Source organism: Crocuta crocuta, unplaced genomic scaffold (genome assembly GCF_008692635.1).
Source record: "Crocuta crocuta isolate KB4526 unplaced genomic scaffold, BGI_CrCroc_1.0 scaffold36, whole genome shotgun sequence".
NCBI classification, from domain to species: Eukaryota; Metazoa; Chordata; class Mammalia; order Carnivora; family Hyaenidae; genus Crocuta; species Crocuta crocuta.
The window spans coordinates 12,456,511-12,477,001 of NW_027532203.1; the positions used below are offsets into that span (position 1 = coordinate 12,456,511).

The window sequence follows — 20,491 nt, forward strand, 5'->3', positions numbered from 1 at the left end:
TTAGTGTACTGAAATATCCAGGGTAAAAGTTTTACCACAATAAGATTGAATATGATCTATTAAGTAAATTGTTGCTTAAAAATGCGTGAGTTTGCTTCTGGGAACTAGGTGGTAGTGGTGACAATACAGTTTTTGATCTTCCTGAGTCTCCACATAGAAAGAGACTGAATGGGGGTACCCGGGTGGCTCAGTCAATTAAGCATCTGATTTCTGCTCAGGTCATGATCTCATGGTTCACAAGTTGGAGCCTTGCGTGGGGCTCTGTGTTGACAGCTCAGAGCCTGGAGCCTGCTTTGGATTCTGTTTCTCCCTCTCTCTGTCCCCCCACCCATCTAAAATAAATAAATATTAAAAAAGAGAGACTGAATGACTAGATAGAAAACCAAAGGCATTTGGATAATTACAGCAGAAGTAGGTGATGAGCTATACTCTCAAGCTCTGAAATACAACTGGAGGTGGACAAACCACCACCAGACTTAGGACTTTAGAAAATGCAGCAGACCAATCTGAGGATAGTAAACATAAATACTCCAAACTATCCTGGAAAATCTCCTCTCTAGGACAGGACTTCTACTGGGTACAGAGTTAAAATTTGAATAGACAGAAGCAAAAGAAATGAAGAGAAGAGAAAGTCCAGTAAAAGTAGGAGAGAGAAATAATCATGAAAACTTAGAAAGCAAGTTTCCAGATAGTTTTTAATATGTATCAGGGGCTGGCCAACTTGTCTCATAAGGGGCCCAGATAGCAAATATTTAGCTTTGCAGACCACATTGTCTCTTTCATTTTTTCACCTGCATTTGTTAGTTTGTTTACGACCTTTCAAAAATGTAAAAACCATTGTTAATTCAGTGGGGTCCAAACAAAAATAGGACCTGGGCCAGATGTGGCCCATAGGCTACACCTTGCAGAGTCCTGAGCTCTGGTCTAATGAAGGCAACAAGAGAAGGAGCTGTGTGTATTTAGAAAAGTGAATTAAACATCTGGGAACATAGGGAGACAGGTCACATGAAAGCAAGCAAGCAAAAAAAATCTGCTGAGGTTAAATGCCTTCCAAAATAAAATGCGGAGAGTGCCATTTCCATAGACAAAAATCCCAAAACTGGGATTGAAAATACAGAGGGAACATAGATCAAACCTGCGATTGACTATTTCAAAATGAGCTAAACCACATTAAAAAAATTAAATGCCAGATATGCAAGAGTAACATAAAATAGAATTAGAAAAAATCTCAGAAATGAGGTGGCATAGCTCAAAAAAGAATAGGAAAGTAAAAACATAATTTTCAAAATAAAGGATGACTAGATGAACAAACAAACTCAAGGAAAAACAAACATAAAACAAAAAGAAATTAAGAGAGAGTAAAATAGAATTCAGGGGAGAGTGATGAGCAGAAGAGAAAGAAATTCTAACTAACTGATGGTAAAGGAAAACCAAAGAAAGACAACAGAACAAATACAAAAGAGTGGAATTCAAGAAATGTTAGGGGAGTTAAAAGAAATCTTTCAGGCATATGGACAGAAAGAACACATGACCTATAAACGGGACAATTAAATTCTAATCAGACTTTTGGACAGCCCCATTTTATGCCAGAGGCAATTGAAGTAATTTATTTGAGATATTCAAGGTAAGATAATGTAATTCAAGGATTTTATAGTTAGGAAAAGTTAACTTTAAATATGAGGGCACAGCCAAGCTGATATCAACATATAAGCAACCAAGGAATGCTGCTTCCTTGACCTTGAGAGCTACTAGAGAATGAGCTTTAGACATCCTAAATGACCAGGGGAGACAGCAACCCAATAGTTAACTGGTGAGCAACAAATGCTAGGAACTAAGACTACATGAGAGTTAAAAGGGGAATATTTTATTTTTGTAATGGTTACATGTTCTGACATGGTACTATTCTATAATCGTATGTCAAAAATAAGAGACAATAGGGGTACTATATGTAAAAATAAATGTTTTGATAATTATTGTTCATGGTGATACCATTATTCTTGTTATTCTGAGACTAATATAATATTGGATTAAAAAATGAGTACTCATGAGAAATTATAATCCTATCATCCCGTGTGTCCTTGAGAACCAGAAAATTGGTGTGGATGAAAGGACAGACACACTGATGTAAAATAGAAGAGGTATATAAAGTCTTATGTTCCTAAAATTTAATTGGAAAAACTCAGTTTAAACTCAAAAGGCTTTTTCTCTCGGTTGTAGTTCTATCCACTGAAGAAGTCTAGAGTTAGTGTCAATAAGGGTGCTTATTAGCACCCTTAATGTCAAGATTGGTATTTTGAAAAAAGAAATTTTTTTTGCACTTCAAGAAACAAGGGGTTCTTGAAAAACTGGTTGCTTCCTGAGCTGAGGTAGGATGCATATCAACTGAACCTGAAACATCTTGATGTAACCAGACAGAAGGGAAACAATCAAAGACTAATAGGCTCATGTCAAATGGATTCAGAAATCAATCTGAAGAGGTTCTTGCAGACCAAAGATGAAGACAATCTGAGCTTCAATAAAGGTAAGAGTTGCAATGAATTGAAACCCAGGAAATACATATGAATGTATGAATTCATAAAGATATTTAAAAAAATAATAAAAGCGGGTGCCTCGGTTGGTTAAGCATTCGACTCTTGGTTTTGGTTCTAGTCATGATCTCACAGCCATGAGTTTGAGCCCCCTGATGGGCTCTGTGCTGACAGTTACAGAGCTTGCTTGGGATTCTCTCTTTCTCTTTTCTGTGTCTCCCCTCCTTTCTCACACTCGCTCTCATATACATAAATAAACTTTAAAAATAAATAAATAATAAATAATAAAAGTTGGTGACCTCTGAGGTTGACAGAGAATGAAATTGTTATCTTGAAAATTAGCTAAAGAGTTAAATATTATGTATTTCTTAAATAAACTCTATGACTGTGTAGCCACACAGCATGTGAGGGGAAGTACATCCACATATAATATTATTCCCACTAACAAGTAAAAACACAATTCAAATATTACTATTTTGGAGCCCTACTGAGCAAAAGGATCTGGGCATTAAGTATTCATGATGGCTAAGATAAAATACAGATATCTAGGCATTACATATCTCTGAATAAAAAAAAAAAAAACACAAAAAACTCCCTCTAGAGTCTTGCCAAAGGATGGAATCTACTTAGTCTGATCAAACCTCTAGATTCAAACGCCACTTTGCAGGAATAGAGCAAAGAAACAGTTCAAGTTCAATTAATGATAAATCATTAAGCTATATATTTGTTGCATGTAGTTTTTCTGTATCTGCATTTTATTTTACAATTAAAAAAAGTTTTAAAAATGATTGAATATAGGGGCTCCCGAGTGATTCATTCAGTTGAGTGTCTGATTCTTGGTTTCAGCTCAGGTCATCAGTTCATGGTTTGGTTCCTGAGACTGAGCCCTGCATCTGGCTCTTGGCTGACAAAGGAGAGTCTGCTTGAGATTCTCTCTCTCCCTCTCTCTGCCCCTCCCCTGCTCATTCTCTCTCTCAAAATAAATAAACATTTAAAAATATAAGTAAATTTATCTCTGACAGTGTTGTTTGAAAATTGATTAGATGGCTTTTTCTTCATGAAATGTTATGTGACCTAGATATTAGCATTCAAGATATTGACATTCCAAACCGCAATGAGCCACAATATAGCAAGAGGAGTAGAATAAAATTATGTTTAATGGAGTCAAAGGGCTTCAATTAAGTGAATTGCTTCCCCTACAAAAGGGGATATTTATTTATTAATTTTTGCTGTCAACCTAGTTTACTAATAAAAAAGTAATCAGCAATAATGTTAAATGCTCTTGGAGATACAAGATTATTTATTTGTAAAAGATGGACCTCTATTGTCAGTTTGCAATCATAGTTCTGGGCAGAGAAAACAATGAACAATGGAAGATTGCATAAAATTGAGCAGTACAGTATATGATACTACTTGTGAATACTATGTGAGAACAGAGGACTGGAAAATTAGGGAGGGATTGGGCCATCAAAGACTTATTGGCAGATATGGACTTGGAACTGGGCTTAAGGATATGAGTAGGATTTAAGATTGAAGGATGATAGAAAGTAGAAAAAATAGTCTCAGAAAAAAGGTGTATGTTAAAAATACAGTTAGATGTGTCAGCAAAAATGCTTTTCTAGTTGGAAAAGCATCCTTTATAATTATTGAAGGAGAGACAAAGACTGATTTCAGACATATGATTTAACTACACAACTACAATGTAAACATTTACATTATGCTCAAACCCCATATAATTGCCTTTTTGTGGGTAAAATTGCATTTAGTTTTACATAATATACATATAGTATATATTTGCATTTATCTATGTATTTGTTTATCAAGGGAGTGAGAAAAAGGTTAACAATTCAAAACATCATGTGGTTGGGAATCAAGCTTTTGATTTTTGTTTGGTTTGGCTTGTTTTTACTTAAAATAATTTTTTAAACATTTATTTATTATTTAGAGACAGAGAGACAGAATGTGAGCTGGGGAGGGGTAGAGAGAGTGGGAGACACAGAATCTGAAACAGGCTCGAGGCTCTAAACTGTCAGCACAGAGCCCGACACAGGACCTGAACTCACAAACTGCGAGATCATGACCTGAGCTGAAGTCAGACGCTTAACTGACTGAGCCACCCAGATACCCCTTGTTTTTACTTTTTAAATCTGAGGGAGAGAGAAAAAGAGAAAGGAAGAGAGGGAGGAGGAGAAAGAGAGAGAGAGATTTAGTCACAGGATGTGAGATACAGTGGGGCAGAGTGGATGCTAGACAGTAATTCATCTTACTGTCCTCCATTCACCTAAGGAATGGAGCCACCACTCTAAGCTTGTATTAGCATACGGAAGGCAGTCTTCTAGTCTATCATCATATGAAAGGTAGGCCACAAATCTATAACCTCAGATTCTTATATACACAACTACATGCAAATCTACACATATTCATGGAAAATTAAATGATGAAGTCTGGATTTCCTTAGTTAACATGTCAGCCATAAGATCAACAGCAAAAACTTAGAAACTATACTAAGGTATTAAGTGAAAGGGTGGAATAAAATTATAAAGCAAATCTCATTTATGCAAAGTGATTGAGTATGATTAAGTTATGTTGACTTCTCCATTTGGATGTCAGAGTGAAGGCTGTCTGACTTGATCAGAGGCTCTTGACTTCCTGTTCAGAGTTAATAGCTGAAGCTGTTAGCATGGTCTTTGAGACATTGCACTCCTGCCTTCCCTTCTCTGTCTCCACCTCCCAGCTACCCAGTTTACCTCCTTAGAAAACACTCTGAAAGCCTCTGTAGCTTTTGTGCACCATTGGCTTTCTGTCTTTGGAGTGCATACGATTTCTCATTTAAGAGGAAAAAAATGCATCTTGACTGGTTCATTCTCAAATTTACTGGTTTGGATTTTTATCTCAATCTGAATTATAACAATACAAGCACCTCATCTAGCTGTGATCTGGCTCCTAAGCAGTCCTCACCATTTCTAAATCTCCCCCTTAATGTGACATAGCTGTCATTTTAATAATGATACTTGCTGACAAGTCTCTGGTGAACTGGGTAATGGCAACTTCCTCCACTTGATGTCTAGCCATGGATATGCCAGCAAAGAGTCTGAAGTTTTATAACTTCCTAGCTTTTGGATTAATAAATTATCAAACTATGAATTTCCACAGATCCCAACTATGCTGAGCATACCCCAGGGGATACCTAGCTAAAATTTAAATAAAGTGTGGTAATTGCTTAGAGGTAAACAGATTTGCAATGCAGTTGTCACTGGCATAAAAATATAGTTCAGAGCTAGCAGTCCTGAAGAGGATTTGGTCTTGTCTTTTCCTATTTGCAATTAGCAATTTAAAAAGCAAGTAAGTTCACCAACTTTTCTAAAGTAATATAGAGCTACCAAAGAAATAAAAGACCTAGGTTAACTCCACAACCCTTTTTGTCTACCTTTATTTTTCTTCTAATGAAAAAAAAAATCTCTCCTTTATGTTCTTCATATTCTACCTGCTCATTAACATCTTTTGTATTGTCTCTGGTCTCTGTGTAGTGCTTTTATCAAACTGCACCTGGATCTCCTGAGGATGCAATAGGAAAATTTCATGCCCCCCAAATCTTGATCTAATACTGAATTAGCCTGAACACCAATAACAAAAATATTCAGTTATTGGTTAAGAGTGGAGAGTGGGCTATAATGCCTTGATCCCCTTTTACATTGTGATATTGACATCGCCTTTGAGTATGTGTTGAGGGAAAAAGATGAGGGGGAAAAAAAGAGCATCTGAGGAGGGTTTTCTCCCCATGCAGGAGAGTGTCATTTACCAGTGCACCACAAGAGGGCAATGTGGAGCTATTTTTCTGCACATGCTCAGAGCTCTAATGCTCTAAAACCAGTAAGTCACAAAAGAATTGCCTAGAATTGCTCCCTCTATAGAAGAATCAAATGAGTTAAACACCTTTAATACCATAATGAATTGCAAATGAATTAACCATTAATTGTGGTCAGACCTCATTGTTCAGGAATACACATAATGACAATTATGACAGCAAATTTATTTTTTGGATTTATTGAAATAATGCAGATACATGGCTTGAAAATGTATCAGTTGCCTCTGGAAAATAAAGTGTAGTAGTATTTTCTCATTTGAATTCACTGTGATTGAATCATACTAAAATAAGTTGGATTTTGCTGGATATCCATAGGAATTATTTTTAACTATGGATACTCTGAGTGGTTACACAGATTTCAAATTATTGACCAGATTCTTATCACTATTTGGCCAATTCTTCTTACCAAATGCATTGGGTTGGGATAAAGGAGCCTGAAAAAAATACTTTATAACTCTTTGAGAATCTAAAACACATGGCTGCTGGCCAGTATCTTCTTTGTGGCTAGGAAAAAAAGAGAATAAATGCACATTTACTGACTATAGGGGTTGTAAAGACGAGGTATGGTTAACAGAGAGAATTCTTGGCTCTCCTTCCCCACAGACTTGGTAGGTGAGAGACCCATTATGCTAAGAGCTTTTGTTGAGGCTTTCCTGAAGGTAGTGAGATAAATGGCTCTCTAGGGCTGAGGGAGTGAATCAAAAGACCTGTGGAAAGCTCCTCAGGGACTAAACCAAGATGCTGTACTTAGTAACAAAAGCCAGTGAGAAGAACATCATTATTTTTAATTAATATTTGGTGTGAATTAAATGCTACTGGCATGTGTCAGATTGACAGGTTGCAGTCCTTCATTCATTACAGATTATGTACGTCACTCAGTGGACCCATCCATGCCAAGCGCTTGTCGGGGCCCAGTCTCCATGTCCCTGCATCTCTTACCCTCCCCATTAGCACTGCCAACAAGTCAATTAGGGAAAATTAGAGTGGTAGCTGGTTTCCTAATGCAGAAGCCTGCTCATTGCCCTGAACCAGGGCTACCACGGGCATAGAGTACAGGCCACCGGATTGCTGTCAGATAGTAAATGTTATTGGACACCTTTGACCCCACTGGACCTGAACCATTTAATTAAGTGTAATGCGTGCATAGCAAATAGAGCTGATTGCATTGATCTGTTAAAAGGATGAGTAATTCATATTCAAGAAAGATGCAATTTCTATAATACATTCAATACTCAATTCTACTTCATTACATATAGTTCTTTGCAAGTTTAATTAATAGCTAACTAACCAGAATCCTTATGAAGATTTTGTTTTGTTTCATTTTGTTTTTCTTTTTCTAGCAACATTATCCAAAGAATGGTCAGAATGTGTATTAGCCAGTCTTGCAAGTACAAGATACTCAGCTAGTCTGTGTTAGTATTTGAGTCCAAAGAAGAAGAGTTAAGAGAATTTTTTTAAGAGACTTTTTTTTTAACCTACCAAGGTCTATCACCAGGAGAGAAGTCAGGTAAAAATAAATTTTATAAGTAATGTTTTAGTTCTTGGCAGATAGAAGATGCTTAACAAAAATTTGTTGAGTTGATGAATGTATGAGACACAGCAAGGTTACATTAACTAATGAAGTCTAAACAGCAAGACCCTGATCATTCTGAAGGTAGAATTCAGATGTCTTGATCCCAACCTGCATTTTCTGATACTTGCAGGTTCATGAAAAACTAGTCCAAAGGAACAGTGCAATATTTCCCCTTCTCACTTGCACATTCACACTGAATTATTCTTCATCCATTCATTTGTTTATTCATTTATCAATCATCACTGAACATTGTCTGTGTTTAAGAGACAATTTTAAGTTTTCTAGGGTATATAAAGATTATGGAAAAAGTCCCTTTTTTGCATTGATGATTTTTTTCTTTTTCCTCCAGTTTTGTTGAGAAATAATTGATGTATATTATTGTATAAGTTGAAGACATATAGCATGATGATTTGACTTATATATATTGTGAAATGATTACCATAAGAGGTTCAGCTAACATCCATCTTCTCATATGGATACAATAAAATAGAAAAGAAAATAAGAAAATAAAATCTTGTGATGAGAGCTCTTAGGATTTATTCTCTTAATGACTTTCTTGCATATCCTCCAGCAGCCTTAGTTCTAGTCATCATGGTGGTATGTAACATCCCTAGTACATATTTATCCTATAACTGGAAATTATAGGATAATTTATACTTTTCAACCGTCTTCTTCCAATACTTCCTCTCCTACTCTCTTCCTATGGTGATCACAAGTCGGATCTCTTTTTCATGAGTTTTTTTTTTTTTAAGATTTCAGATATAAATGAGATCATGTAGTATTTGTCTTTGTCAGAGTTATTTCCTCTAGCATGTCTCAAGGGCCATCCGTAATGTTGCAAATAGTAGAATTTTGTTGTTTTTTATGGCTGAATAATAATATGTGTGCTTAGATTATTTCCATGTCTTGGCTATGGTAAATAATGCCATTATGAACATGGCAGGGTGGGGGGAGGGGTAAATAATGTATTTCACAGATTGTTTTGAGTTAGTGTTTTCATTTCTTTTGGATATGTTCCAGAAGCAGGATTGCTGGATCATATGTAATTCTATTTTTAAGGTTTGGAAGATCCTCCGTTCTGGTTTTCATTGTGGTTGTACCAACTGACAATCCTACCACCAGTGCAGAGGGTTCCCTTCTCTCCACACCTATGCCAGCATTTGGTATCTCTTGTCTTTTTGATACTGGCCATTTGATGAATCTTTTAATGAAGAAGCTGTGTTGGCAGTTTAAAAAACATCAGAGTAAAGTGTTCTAGAATCAGAGAGGCTTTGTGGAGAAGATGGAAGTTTTGCTCAAGCTTTTGGTGATGACAAGTTGAGAAGGAAGAGTGGAATAAACAAGTGCAAGCTCATAGTGGTTGTAGCATCCGTCACACAAGCTAGGAGCAAAGCTTAAAGACAGCTGCAGTTTCTCCTCATCCTAGTACTAACATTTATTGGGTGTCTAATTAGGTACTTACTTAACTAACTCACATCCCTTACTTTAGGTAATCTGTACCTTAATCCAGTGTCTGACATATAGTAAGTATTCAATAAATATTTGTTGAATGGAAGAATAATTATCTCCCTTTTATAAGTACATGGGAGAATTTTTAATTCCAAAGTTCAGCCTCTTACACACTGCACTACTTGCTTTTTAAAGTGAGAGGTGGCAACTTGAACATTTTTTACACACTTTGAATTGGGCCTTTAGGGATATTAAATCCTCAGAACCATGCGGTCCAGGAAAGATGAAAAAGAGGCTGTGGGGATACTGCAGCCGCTATTGTAATTGTCCAGACAAAAATCACAAAGGCCTGGACTGAAGTGGGTTAGTACAAACAAAGAGCAAAAGATGGGTGTGAATAATACAGTGTGTAGATGTGTTTGGAGGGTTAGCGGGGTAGGGAAAAATCAAGAATGACTTCTAGATTTTGAATCTGATAATGAGATGAACTTATTGCTGGGACTAAGAAGTCAAGAAGGGAGAGAAAAGTTTCTGTTTCTGTACTGTTTGGTATAGAAAGGAAGTTGCATCACTGATAAAACAGACTGACTGTGATCTTGGTGTAAGAATTGTACATACATACCCTGTGGCATGGTGGCCTCCTACTTTAAGCCTTGGGAAAGCAGTGCATCTACTCTATTAGATCCTCTCCTAAATAACTGCTTTCCTATTTTTCCCCCACTGATTTAACTAGTTGTCTTGAGGTTAATTAGGCTCAGACTAGATATTATCTTCTTAGAGTTATTGGCTCTAACTTGGTGAGTCATACCAAATTTATGCAGTATCTTCCATCACATTGGGGAAAAGCAAGCTCTTTCATGTATATAGTGCTTTGATTTTAAAAGCATTTTTTTTTTTTTTTTTTTTTTTTTTTTTCCCAACACCATTTCTTGGAAACTGTCTTTTTTCCNAAGTAGCTCAACAATATCCCAAAGTGGATAGGGCAGAGATAATCATTTCCATTTTGGAAATGGTGAGGCTGAGGTCTAGATGCTTTCACTTCAGCCAGAGAAGATATAGGAGGAGCTGAATGCCTTCCATGTGCTCAGGCAAGAAGGTCTGTGGTTTTCTCTGACCATTCTGCAGGGCAGCCTTCAGTCACCTGCTCTAGTGAGTGAGGTGTGCTTTGGCAGAGAACTCTCAGAGTTGGAGAGATGATGGAGTAAATGCTTAGATTATGAAGCACTGCACTACCAGCAGCTTGCTAATAGAGGACTTAATAAAATAATTTCTCAACAAAGCCATACATTAGGAAATTTCCAGAGACAACATGATCAGACATATACAAGTTCTTCTCTTTGTGTTCATATTTCTTGAAGAAAAAAATGAATTAGATAAAAGACAAGATGTTAATATTGTATGACCACCTAAGGACTTAAAAAAGACAAATATTGTTCACCTATTAGTTAATTCAAGGAAACAAATCATTACTTTGGTTTAAAAAGTCAGACTGATTCCCTAGCATAAAGAGAAATAAAACATATTATTTTGGTTGGGAACTGAAAGAGGAAGCTTATCTTTCCGTTTTACAAATGCTTGCCATTCCTTCCTCTCGTCCTACTTCCTAACTCCCTTTTCTTTATTTCCTGGGCTCATTCTCTTCTGACTCTCCTGATTCATTCCTCTGAGTTCCTAGGAGGGGTGAAAGAAACAAGAAAGTAGAAAAAAATAGAAAAGGGAAGATGTGAAGAGAAAGAGTGATAAGCATATGAATACATAGGTGCTGGGGAAAAAGAGTAGATGTTACCATAATGCTTTGAGTCCTAGTTTGTGAGCATCTGGTGCACTGGATGCCAACCTTGCCATGCTTTATCATGCATATCTTCACAGGAACCCTAAGAAGTGGGTACAGTGATTGTCCCCTCTCCAGAGATGAGAAAGTTCGGGCTAACTGATGGTCATAGAATTCATTAAGAAACAGTGCTTAAATTCAAAGCCAGGTCTGTTCATGGGTCACTGTAGAATAAGACTGAGTAAGACTGGATGGACAAGAGGCTCCAAATTGTTTGCTCCCTGGGGCACCAGCCTCAGGTCACGATCTCACAGTTTGTGAGTTCGAGCCCCATATCGGGCTCTGTGCTGACAACTCAGAGCCTGGAGCCTGCTTTGGATTCTGTCTCTCTCTCTCCCTCTCCCACTTGTGCTCTACCTTTCTATGTCTCTCAAATATAAATAAACTTAAAAAACTAAACAAAACAAAACAAAACAAAAACAAATAGCTTGCACTCTCTTTGAAATGGACAAGTAGATAAAGACACAGCCAGAAGTAACTTTGGGACTTCACCATGCATTACTTTAAGTAGAGCCCAAATTAAAATTTTTACTATTTAGTGAGGTACATCAATATCATATAAATACCCTTTGATTTTTCCCTAACATCATGGTATACTAGCGTATGTCATGGGGACTGTTATTTTATATTTTGTTTTGCTTTTTCATTAAGTGTCTAAGACTGTGTGTGTGTGTGTGTGTGTGTCTGTGTCTTTGTGTCTCTGTGTGTCAGTGTGTATCAAATTAGGCTGCTCAATCTGTCAGGTTCTATATTCACTCAAGTTTCTCCCTTCATCTGGGCAATGTCTTTTGTGATCTAAATGCTGACCTTTAATTACCCAGTATGCCAAATAGATGATACTCAAACACTTAAATGACATGTTGCCTAAATACGTTTATGAATATATTTAGTTACAACCATTGTTATCATTTCTCCACATACTGTTGCTTCTGGTTTCTTCATTATCTCAGACTAAATGCCATTTAAGGCAACACACAAAATACTATAAAACAGCATTGTCCAATAGCACTTTCTTTAATGATATAAATGTTTCCTATCTGCACTATCCAGTATGGTAGTTACTAGTCACAGTTGGCTGTTGAGCACTTAAAATGTGAGTAAGAGACTGAGGAATTGACTTTTTCCATTATATTTAGTTTTGATTAATTTAAGTTTAAAGAGTCATATGTGGTTATTGTTTTCCATGTTGGACAATATACCTATATAGAAGCTTTGTTTACCCTCCCCTTTAGTGGTGTTGCCATGGTTACTAGGGGCTTGTGGACAATGTAAAGAGCAGATGGAGGAGATTCATTGTGAGCGTTCTTGCCACTATTTTTCTTTTCAGATATGAAATAACACTACCTATACATACTACACTTTTATAGCCTGGGCTGCACTTTAATTTAATAGATTGCACACATTCATTACACTTGAAGGTAAGCATAAAGCATGTGCTTTGTATATGATCAATATCTTATATACATCTTAATTAATTTCTATATTCATGGTACTAAAATTACCACAACTAAGAAACTTTTAAGTACTCTAATTTTCAGTTCTGTGCTCTAAAATTTGGACTTGTTGCTCATTTAGTTATATACTCAACTCAAGAAAATATGACTAGATGGAAAAAAACTTTGTTAATAATGGAAAGGAACATTAAATTAATGATAATTCTAAGGTAACTGTAAAATTGAACTCATTTATTTAACCTCATGCTTTAATAAAACATCAAGGAATAAAGTCAGAATAATTAGGTAAAAATAAAGACCTGCTAAAAATAATAACTACCAATGGTAAATGGCACAAGGAATATAGCATTAGACCATTTGATCATAAACAAATACAGCCTCTGACCTAAGTTCCCAAGAAAATCAACTAGTATTTTAGTTACTGACTTGGATTGTCTTGGGGTGAGTGGATGGGAGAGGGAAGGAAACAAATTACAGAACATCAAATGGACTTAAAATGAGCTGAGCCAGGAGTCAACTGAATGTCGGCATTAATGGTAATATTCAGTAGATACATGGGAAAAGTAAAAAAAAAAAAAAAATGCTGTCACTATCAAGAAGCCAGTGAAATAGGAAACAAAATAGACTCTTTGGTCCCAGCTAAATATATTAAATTGTAATATTACTATTAGAAATGGAGCTTAATTGACAGTTTTGAACATGATTGCTTTAAATGGACCTTGATTGTAATACAGCTTCATGTTTGGAAAATTTTGCTGGGAGACTGGAGGCGAAGGGAAATAGTGAATAACAACCTATCCGGTTCTGGGGAGACAAGCATGGGTTAAGCTGGGCTTTCTTGGGCAACTTGCTTAGTGACACCCAGGAAGAGGGTAACTATCTAGAGGAAAACATTTAGACATGTAGACATGTAAACTCTAAACAGGCTACAAACCTAGAACACTGCTGGATATAACCTTACTGAAGTCACAGAGCCCTTGTCTTCCAGTCAGAACCACTGAGCTCTTAGAGTTCAGCCTAAGAAGGACAGAGTTCTTCCTTCTAGGCCAGATTTGACCCTAAAAAGTGAAATTCCAAGTGGTAAGGTCATGGCACTGGAATTAGGTATACCTGAGTTTAAAATGAACTTGATTACTTAAACAGTATGTGTTCCTGACCAATTTTCTAAGCTCTATCTTTGTTTTTTTAATCTGTAAATGCCAAGTGTAGTATCTTTATTTTAGATATGTATTGTTGATACTGTATTTTAAAATTACTAGGCACTGGCTTGACATTCAATCAATGGTGTTTGTTTTATTTTTATAAACTATATTGAATGTCACCTCATAACTTTCTCTTTGATGCCTATTCTGTTTCTTAAAAGCCTGCAAGATCCATCCTTATGGTATGGCTGTGAGCAAAATCATTTCTATTTTACTACTTCTAGGCTTATGCAAAAACATTGAGGATGGAAACTCATCTGATTCTGTAGATAACAAAAAGAAACACAAGCATGCTTCCAAGACTGGTCACTTTCTCTCCTTCTGACACCCATCAGCGCCATTTCCTTTGAAAATCATGGACTGGGATTATACTTCAGACAAGATGGCCTAACCCTGGGGTGATTTATAAGGCAAGAGATATCTCCGGTCTTTGTTCCTGAATATTTGAATATTTAATTTATGGAAGAAACAAACCTTAAAACAAGCTGCAAGGACAAGGATAATCTCACCACTTTTGAACTTTTTTTATTCATCCGAAATATTGGTTTATAATTTATTGCTCTTCTTATTTATAAGATTTGCCCTTCAATCATTGTTAGTTGTATATTAAATTAAATTTGCAAATAAAAAATTTCTATCAATGAAGAAATTCAAAAGGACATGCTATACTTTCTAAAAGCCTTTTCCAAAAGAGATTTCTAAAAGACACTGTCATAATATCATTATATAAGTGTTTAAAATCCTAAGAAATCAACTCAGATAAGGAACCACTCACTTGTTTCCATATATTTGATTCTATTGGTTAAACATCATAATATGCTATGCGCTCCTATCCATGCTACAGTGATAAAAGGAATATTCTCATTTTTATGTTATATTTATTCCATCCTATTTCATTTAGAAGTTTTTATGTGTTGTGGAGAAGGCAAAGATCAAATGTAAAAAATTAGTTCAGAAATATAGGACGTGTTTAAATACTATTTCTCAATTTTGTCAAATATCAAAACTATCTGGGTGTTTTGAAGACTACAGAAATTTTAAAAAATTATAAAAATACAATAAAGAGTTTAGATATCCAAAGAATGCCTCTAACTATTTCAGTGTTCATGAATTTTACTTTATTAGGCATTACTTGAAATAGAAGGGATATCAACAAAGACTAAGATTTTTTTCGTTTGTGAGTATAAACAATTTTTCTTGTGTAATAATTATTATAAGGTAATTTGACTAAAAAAATAAAGTAGGGAAGTAGAAATAGAGTGATATTTAATAACACAATATTAGTTTAAAAGATGAATCAAGAAATATTTTTCAAAAAAAATTTTCAGTGATGAAGGTTAACATGATGATGTCCTTTCTAGCATTCAAGATAACGAATATTTAGGTATAAATTGTATATGTCACAAACATATTGTGTTAGTCAGTATACAGACCAAGGTGTTATAATTAAGAAAGACCAAAATATAGCATCTTAAGCATAAGTAAATAGCAGTTTACAAAGGAGCAGAGCAATGCTGGTCATGTGGCTTTGCCATCCTCTGTGACTTCCATCTCTAATTCCTGGTCATCTCTTGGACTGCATGAAAAAGAAAGGGGTCTGAGTACTCATATGTGCTCATGCATTCTGGGAGGGGGCAAAGCCTGAGCATGGCAATGTCACATTTACTTTTCTGAATTGGCCAGAACTTAGTCATGCAGCCATCTACAGCTGTAAAGGTCACACATGAAACTCATCTTTGGCTAGGTGACAAGGTGTCTTACTAAAATCAAGTAGTTGGGTATATTGCTTAGGTAGCTGCCTTTGGATGAAATTAGATGAGAAACCTATGGAAAGTTCTTTCCAAAAGAGAATGAGGTAATTACCATGGCGATTCAAAACAGTGATAATTATTTATACATGCTCCCTCTTTTAAGGCATACAATTGTCAGAGATGAACATTTTGATTCATTCTGAAGACAGGGGCCATTCTTCTCTATTTTTATATCCTCACTGCCCACCATAGTTTCTGGCATGTGGTAAGCACTTAAAAAGTGTTTGTTGAATGAAAAATTAATGGGTAAATGAAGAAATTATAAGGTAAGAAATTGCTACTCAAAAAGATTAAATATCTTTGCCAAGGTCAAACAGACTGTATCTGGTAGACTCAGGATTCAACCCAAATCTATTTGAAGTTTTTCTCCTAAGCGATTCTCCTGTGAAAAACTTCCTGTGATAAAACAAGCCATCTGCTTGAGAGGAGCTCTTCTTCCGTAAACTGAAATATAAAATCTGTAATGACTACAGCTTTGTCAGCAAAAGATTTGTTGTATTTCTTTTGTGGAATGTGAAAGATACTCATGTTGGTCTCATAAATTTCCTAAGCAATCACCCAGTGTTCTCTCAGCCTTTTTGATGTCAGGGAAGTCTGTGGTTGACTGATTTTCAAATGAATAATTCTAACAAGTAGGCTCATTTCTAATGTGCTGCATTTTTGCTTATGATTATAAGTAGTAAGGTTAACACCTGATTAATGGCTGTTTTAACAAATGCTCAATACTAGAACACTCACGTATTCCTGGTCTCATCCTTTACCCATCAACTATAATGATTTCTAACTGAACCCTTCAAAAACCATTAAATCTGGTAATGGACTAACTGGGCTCCCATCCATGGTTTTAAGTATTAATGCTCACTCAGGAAATGAAAAGTTTGCTGCTTTTATTTGATCCCTGAAGGTAGAATTCAGAAGGCATTTTCTGAATATTTAGCATAGGACAAAATTTCCAACGGTGTGAGAAACATCATGATGAGGGTGTGTGTGTGTGTGTGTGTGTGTGTGTGTGTGCGTGCGCGTGTGCATATGTACACATGTGGGGAGGGCTGCAAAAGTGTTCAAAGACTGTATCTAACATTTACAAATTTGAAAGTTATGAAGCAATGTATGTAGGAAAACAAATTGGTAAATGTGATATCTAGAAAAATAGAGATGTCATCACCTTATTCTCACACATATGAAAACGAGAGAGTAAAGGACAATTTGAATAAATATAAAGATATTTTCCCCCAAATTAATTTTCCTTTATTTATGTGGAAATGTTTCATAAAAGTTGGGATTTTAGAATTCTCCAAGTTACATTGCATTTTGTAATATGGGAGATATAATAGGACAAACCCTTAGTGCTTGTAATGTTTACTTTATGTGTCTACTTGACTGGTCATAAGGTGCTCAGATTAAACATAATTGCTGTGTGTGTGTGTGTGTGTTTATGTGTGTGTGACATTAGCACTTGAATTGTTGGACTGAGTAAAACATATTACTGTCTGCAATGTATGTGAGCATCATCCAATCCATTGAGGGCCTGGATAAACACAAGGTTGAGGAAAGAGGAATTCATTTCCCTTCTTTTTCCTGCCTCAATGCTTGAGCTGGGACATTTCAGCTCATCTTTTATTACCCTTGGACTAGGATTTACAGCATTGGCTGCCCTGATTTTCAGGCCATTGAAGATGGACTGAATTTCATCACTAGCTTGCCAACCTTCTTGGGTCTCTAGTTTGAGTGTATGTGTGTGTGTGTATGTATGCATTATATATAATATATGTCTCCTACTGATTCCATTTCTCTAAAAACTATGATTAATAGAATGTTCTCCTTTTGTCCATTCTCCACTTTTTCCTCAATCAGAAAATCCATGAACATGTTCTGGGACAATGTTTTGGCAAAATAAAGATTACATTTCCCAGCCAAACTTGCAGCTATGCTCTCATGAGAAACTGGAGCTGATTTTTCTTTACTTGTGAGAGCAGAAAAAGAAAAAAAAAAGACTTTATAAAAATATATGTTAAGTAGTTTTATACACATTACTTATTTAATCCTCCAAATAACTTCAAAAAACCTGTCTTTTTTTTTGGCAGTGTGGAAATTGAGGCTATTATTGTCAATGATCTTCCAGATAATAAAAAAAAGGACCAGATTCTAAATTAAGCCTCTGATTCCAAGTTTAGTATTCCTTCTATTCAGCCATAATTGGCAATATTGCTTTTCCCTTTGGCACTTGATATATGTTGATAGAATTGCTGATTTACAGCATTAAACTCTAAACACACAAATGCTCCAATAACTCTGTCTAATTAGCTGAATAGACTTATCCAAGTAATTTTTTTGCTGTTATTATAATGTTAATGATCTTGAACAATGTATTTATTATGGTTTTTCTACCTCTAAATGTATCTCACTGATAATAACCAATTCTCATATGTTCACTGACTCTTAGGGAATCAGACAAAGCACTGGAGGCCCACACTTCCATATGAGGCAACTTGTTTTCAGAGAAAACAAATTGTTCTACTTACAATTTACTATAGAAGTCATCATTATTCACTTCAATATATATTTTAAATAGAATACAAATTATATACATTTTTCCCATATTATGGGCAACTTTGGATAGCTGAGGTGGGGGACTTCAGTTGAGGAGAAAGAAAAACACATATAAGAGACAATGGACAAAGCATAAAGGGACTTAGTGTGTGCATATGTAAGGGTGAGAGACACATGAAAAGAGAAAGAGAGAGATGGGGGGGGTAGTAGACTTCCAAATTCTGTAATTTTCATGAAAAACAACAAAAAATGCCTGAAGAAATGTTCAGGTACTAAATGTCTATGAGAAATGACTTAGATTTCAGAAAATTACTCTACAACTTCAGATGGATTGGCTCCACTTGCTAGGTATTTTTCAAAGCTGTACTTGACTTTCATAAGATAACTTGTAGAAGATACTGAAGCCAATGTAATGTGACAGAATAGTTAAGAAATGCTTTGAGTCAAGCAATTTGTGTCCTGGTTCTGTCACTTACTTGCTGAGAGATCTGGTGCAAGTCACTCAAGCCTTCTTTGCATTATTAACTCATCTGTAACATGGTGTCAGTCAGAGCACCCTTCTCCTGGGATTATTGAGAAGATCCAGTGAGTCAGGGCAATAATATATGTAGAGCCTGGCAGATACTAAGTGTTCAATAAATGCTATTCTTTGCCATTATTATGGGCTGTGCAAGCCTTCTAGTCTTTGTCAGGCACATATTAAGTGAGTTTCCTAAGTGTTTAATATATAGCAATATAAAATGTTTGTTTTATTGAACATTATTAGCATCAGTTTTCCTCTTGTTTTCTCCTCAAGGTCTATTAATAAAATATAATTTAGAGAAAATAATATTTTTTAAATTTTTTTAATATTCTTTGCATAAAAAAAGTTTCAAATGTTTACAGTAATGGTCTTTTCAGAAAAGAGGAAAAAAGTCTTAAACCAGATTTGTTCCTGAAGACACATGATACTTGTTTCAAAAATAACTTCATTCTCTACCACGTTGTTGGGCCTATTTTCTCCTCCCACACATGTTCCTGTGAAGACCAGGAGTGCTTGTTATGCTCATTTGACAGATTGAGGAAATCAGGACACAAAGTGTAAGTAACCTGACCAACAACGGAAAAATCACCGCAATGCACGCACTGGCATTTTGGAACATAAAACACTTGTCACTGCCATTCAGGCAAGCAAAGGGCCAAGAGAGAAAATGGATATTGTCACCCTGTCATTGTCAAGATATGGAATCTCATACTACTTTTATAAAAATTTATAACTGCTTGTTATAAAAATTTCTTTAAATACATTTCATTTGACATTGACGATACATGTGTCCATGCTTTTGGTTTCTATATGTCATCAAACACATATCCCACAGTTGTGGCCAAAATAATAGCCCCTAAAAATTCACAGTAAGTTCAAATAATAAAAGATGGTGTGGCAATAATATAAGAGATTTGGAAAAAATAAAAAGTAACAATTAACTACTGAATTATTACTCACAATTGTGAGATAACATAGTAGTTATCTATGAAGTAGTTATCTAAAGAAGGACTTTGATGGGATTATGGTCAAGCATAAGAAGAAAATCATCACCTTTATGTCCCAATCCCATAATCTCTCCATAAATATAGATTTGTTCAGTAGTGTTCTCTGATTTCTACTCAGAAATGACTACTTGATGTGTAAAACTTGTGAATTAGATTACGATAAAGATAAGTCATTTGCTTTTATTCTGGGGGGGGAGTATAATTTCTGGCCTTGTTTTTATTTATTTATTTAGAAATAATTTGATTTCTTTACTCTAAATACACTTTGTTCTTAGCTTGGAAAAACCCCAAAACCAAACAAACAAAAATCCTCTGTGCAGTATTCATTGTATTCCATCCAAGTGTCTTTTCTGTCTCTTCTTGGTAGATAGGAATAAATGCAAGGTTGGTATTCACTTTCTAATTTGCTTCCAGACAGTAGCATAAGAGGTGTGGCTGACCAGCCAGAAGAAAACAATTCCTTTGGATAATTGAGATAATATTCCCTTCACTGCAAAGTGAGAACCAGGCATCCTTCTTATGCATCTAATGCCACCATCAAGAATCCTCTCACATGGTCATTTCCTGTTACTCTAATGCTTTCTTTTGCCAATGTTGCCTTTTGAGTTGAGCTCTTTCTGAACTTGTCATTATTATTACTTTTTTAATATTGGTCATGCTGCTTCAGAAAGTAGATGGGATCCGATCCAGGAATTAAA

General features: G+C 35.6%; 1 protein-coding gene across 1 annotated transcript in view; it reads right to left on the bottom strand.

Annotated features, from left to right (window-relative positions):
• The window catches only part of DCC (DCC netrin 1 receptor), a 750,532-nt gene that overhangs the window by 135,308 nt on the left and 594,733 nt on the right, over positions 1-20,491 (bottom strand). The gene's annotated exons all lie outside the window — the stretch shown is intronic.